The sequence below is a fragment of the Octopus bimaculoides genome, chromosome 4 (genome assembly GCF_001194135.2).
Source record: "Octopus bimaculoides isolate UCB-OBI-ISO-001 chromosome 4, ASM119413v2, whole genome shotgun sequence".
Lineage (NCBI taxonomy): Eukaryota > Metazoa > Mollusca > Cephalopoda > Octopoda > Octopodidae > Octopus > Octopus bimaculoides.
This window is the reverse complement of record NC_068984.1, coordinates 85,757,924-85,763,147: the sequence shown is the minus strand read 5'-3', so window position 1 is coordinate 85,763,147 and position 5,224 is coordinate 85,757,924.

The following is a 5,224-nucleotide window of genomic DNA, read 5'->3' as shown; positions in this document are numbered from 1 at the left end:
AGAGAGAGAGAGAGAGAGAGAGAGAGAGAGAAACAGAGAGAAAGAAAGGTGGATATCGAAGTGGAACATGGAAACGACTAATAGAAAACGACAAATATATATGAAAATCTTTTCGTCAGTCATGGAGACCAGAATCAGCATAGATTCGGTACTACTCGTCTGAATATCACTGAGGTGAGAAGCATACAAGGACTAAATGTGATGGACAACATATAAATGAAACGGAAAACTGCTGACAGTCATAAGTATTACAGTAACATTGTGTGTGTATGTGTTTAAATCTTTTTTATAAAGCCAAACAATGCAAGCTAATAGGAATAATTTAAATCAATGGTTAGTACTTTTACCTGGTGCAGTGAGCGCACGACATGAATTCTCCGAAAATTTTCTGAAGAAGTGAGTCCTAACACCGAAATATTGAAATACAAGGTAAAAGTACAAACCATCGACTTGAATTACTTCTTATATCTTGAACTATTTTGGTTTTATAAAACAATTAACACATTTGTATATATATATCAGAAAATGCTTCATGCAAGATAGATAGATAGATAGAACATACATACATACATACATACATACATACATGTGGTAGCCTTTCGACAAGGTACGAAAAACAACACCCATCAAGTAATAGTGCGAAGAAAGAAAATTTCGTCTCGAACAGGAGCAAGAAAAAGTAAAGTGCGTCTGACTGCAACGAAATATTCAATAGAAATGGTTGAATGGGATTGGAGAATTTGGAGATTGGCTCGCTGTAGTGGGTAGAGGAACTTAAAAAGAGGAAAAATTAGAAGTGCAAGTGTGAAACAGTTGGTAATAAACGTAATTTGGACAGAAAGAAAGTTCGAGAGACGGAAAAATTATAAGTGGCAGTAAGAAGAAGAAAAGAATAGAAAATGGCAGTAAGAACAAAAGAGAAAGACAAGGAGGAAGAGAAAGGGGAGATTAAGGAAAACAAAAAATGGAATGGTCATAGCGAGATGGGCGGACATCAGCAGATGGAAAATAAGTTTAGGATACTGTGTGCTACTGATCTAAAACTGAAAATTGAAATAGAACACGAAAACACTCAACGGAAAACGATAAATAATCACGGAAGTCCTCTCATCAGCTGTGGAGACCAGAAACAGCACAGATTCAGCGCATATATATAACTATCTTTTCGATTCGTGAATTTTGAAGTCTATAAAGCTATAAAAAGGAACGTGTAAATAAATATTGGGTTAAAAAACTCCTTTGTGTATAAAATGTCGAAGGCCCCCGTCGGACTCCAACCCATATATATTGTATACATGATAAACATTCTACCAAAGCAATCCTTCGAATTTTCTCTATTCATTTTAGAAACTTAATTCTAAACCAATTATTTCACTTTTGACGTTTCTAAATTCTTATGATGTCAATAACACTGATAAGAGTAAAGTTTCTAAAATGGAAAGAAATATTCGAAGGATTGTTTTAGTCCAATGACAGAATGTCTGTCATGTTTACAGGAGATATGGATTCAAGTTCCACGGACATCCTTTGAGTTTTTCTATTCAAAGGATTTTTAATCTAATATTTATAGCTTTATCTGCTTCAAGAATCACCATTCCAAACCAGAAATACTTCACGCTCTCTTACAGATTCTAAATTATTTTGACATCAAAGATGTGTGTGTGTAGCTTTGTAACATCGCCAGCACACGAAGAGAAACTAAGATTATATTAAAAGAACTCTGATACCCCAAACCTTTATTTAGTTCGCTGTATGAGCGTATGTGCGCCAAGCCACATGTGTGCGTATGCTTATACCTTCTTGGATGTTTGTACGAGCGAGTGTACGTGCGCTATACAACCTAAGCGGAAAACACACACACACACGCCGAGTAATAAACTTGTGTGTGTGTGTGTGTGTTTGTTTGTGCGTGTGCCTGCATTTATGCAGATATAAACTCTCGATCGAATAACACCGTTTACAAGACTATGCTTGGAATGACCAATTATAAACACCATCGGAACTCACACACATGGTACAGGAAATTTATATATACACCATTCTGCTTAAATAATGGAACTGCAGATACAATATCCTTACGTATCTCGCGCCTGTTTTCTTTCCTCCACTTCATTCTGTATTTCATATCTTCTCTATAATAACTATTACTTAAACATTCTCTCGCACCGTCTCTGATGAAGGGATATATAAAATATCCCGGAAACAGCTGTAAGACCTTCTCTTTATAAATGTTCTGAAAACTCTCACAGCCTTGGATTTTTTAATCTCATTCTGTTAATTTTTATAGATATAAATGTATAAATATAAATATATATATGCACACACACACACACACACGCACGTGGAAAAATACTATGGAGCTTTATCCTAACGTCATATCACGTAGCAAAAATAGTAATAGTGAACTAATTCTCAACACTTAATATCAAATGATTATTTTGTTGCACAGAAAAGATCTGAAATGCTAAGAAATTATACTGACCTGACTGCTGAGTTAGAAAAACTATGGCACTTAAGGTATGTATCTATCATACTTCTTGTAACTGATGCGGCCGGAGTGATACACAACCATTTGTCTGAAGTTTGCCAACAAGGATAGCCAAGTTTCAGAAATAGAAGTACAGGGATCTAAGAAATATTGTTTGGACATTCCTACACGGCATTTATTTATCTTGTTCATTTTTCGGAATGATTTCCAAGATGTAGCTAATCTGCGCTTTGATGAAACTTCCCGATGATGATGATGATGATGATGATGATTTTTCTTATTAGCCACAAAAGTATAAATGAGGAAATATCACTGATAATAATATGCCCTGATGCAATACCAAGCATTGGCTCTCATGGCTTCTGATCTTAGCTGATTGGAAGTGTTATCACATATATGTTTTGTTTTGGTATAAAAGATAGGCTACAACAAATATTCTGCTCTGTACCACAGATTTTCTTGTCAGTTGTTTGACCTTAACCAGTTGATCATGTCCCTTGGTGGATGACGATATGTGCATCTTTGATTATGAGCAGAAGTAATGGGGGAATACCATATCCATGTGTTGAGAGGAATTCTTTGATGTTTAAACCATCTCTGGAAACACGGGTATTTCGTTCAACATCCATATTTAGGGACCTTCTGAGTGTGATGGGCTACTCGACTCGAAGAAAATTCTATTTCTAACTGGGCCCCCACCTGCAAAGTCATGCGCTGTTTATCTTGATAGGAAATCATCAGGTCGCGCATATGTGGTTGTGATGGCTGTGCCTGGTGTACCTTTATCAGACGGGTAGTCATGATGGTTATAGTGGACTTCGTATATTTGTAGTCCAGTGTCACTTTGATGACATGCACTGCTCACTCAATAATAATAATAATGGTACCGTAGGCTGCAGGTAGCAAGCCCGCTACGCATGCAAGATTCCAGGAGTTCCAACAAAACCTTTGATAAAGAGAAATAATAATAATAATAATAATAATAATAATAATAATAATAATAATAATAATAATAATAAATGCCCGGATGCAGTACCAGGCAGTGGCTCCCATGGCTTCTGATCTTAATTGATTGGAAGTGTTATATACCTTGTTTTGTCTTGGTATAAAAAGATGGGCTACAGCAAATATTCTGCTCAATACCACAGATTTGCTTGTCAGGTATTTGACCGTAACCAGTTGAGCATGTCCCTTGGTGGTTGACGATATGTGCACCTCCCATCACGGACAGTAGTGTGGGAGCATCAAAGCCATGTGTTGAGAGGAATTCTTTAGGGTTTGAATAATTCACCTTTGGAAACATGGGTGTTTTGCTCAACATCCTTAAACGAACCTTATTCAGGGACCTTTTGAGCGGGATGGGCTACTCGATCTGAAGAAAATTCTAACTGGGCCCCCACCTGCGAAGTTATGCGCTGTTTATCTTGATATGAGATCACCATGTTGCGCACATATGGTTGTGATGCATGTGCCTGGTGTACCCTTATCAGACGGGTAGTCATGGTGGGTATACTGGGCTTCGTATATTTTACCCCAGTGTCACTTTGATGGCATGCACTGCTCTCTCACTCAATAATAATAATAATAATAATAATAATGATGATGATGATGATGATGATGATGATGATGATGATGATGATGATGATGATGATGATAATAATAATAATAATAATAATAATAATAATAATAATAATGACTACACAATCAGTTCCATGCAGCCACAAGAGAAGTTGCTGGAAAAATTAGGTGAGATTGGCTAAAAAAAATACTAAAAAAAGAGACCGAGTGCACTATACTGGCAGTGCAAGACCAAGTAGGAACTGGAGGGTCATGATAGTTCCCGACCGAAAAGTCCTCCGGAACAGACTAGCCAGTTCGTTCTCATCGGCACCCAGAGTCTACCCAAGAACGTCGTCGCACTTCCCCGCAACTAATCCCCCATAAATTTCTAAAGTGGAACATCCAGCGATCCCATTGCCCTACTAGTAGAGGGTTGTGAGCGCTTGATGACATTCTAGGTACCAAAATCTATACTATAATGTAGAAAGCTGCTTGTTAATTAGGTATATAGCAATTACTAAAAGTACTAAAAGAAAGTAATTATCAAAGGATTGACAGTCTGTCCTTCCTGGTTGAAGGAAGGTGGCGGGGCGATCTTCACGATGGATTTAGTTGTCAGCAGGATCCGTCCCAAACGCGACAGCAGATGTTCGACATAAACCCACAGGTCAGCAATGTTCGGGTACTGGACGAATGCATGCAGATCCGTCTCGTCGTCCTGCGTGCATCTTGGACATGCTTGACTGACAGCACTTCCGCGCCTGTACAGTTTATCTTGAAGAAGCAAAGCTCCTTTGTAGCACTGCCAGGCCAGAAATTTTTGGAAATTATCCATTGGTCCCGGGCCGAAAGTTCTCCGGAAAAGAGCGGCTAGCTGATCTTCTTTCACTCCCAAAGTCTCTCAAAGAACGTCGTCGCACTTTCTCTCTACTAATCTTCTATAGAAAGCTAAAGTGGACGTTTCCCCTATTGCAGCGTCCGACTGGCTGAGGGCTGTGAGCGCTTGTGGTAGTAACGGTGATGATAATAATAGTAGTAGTAGTAGTAGTAGTAGTAGTAGTAGTAGTAGTAGTAGTAGTAGTAATAATAATAATAATAATAATAATAATAATAATAATAATAATAAAAATTGCTGCCTTAGATATTATGACTGAAAAATGGCATGGAAAACCTCTC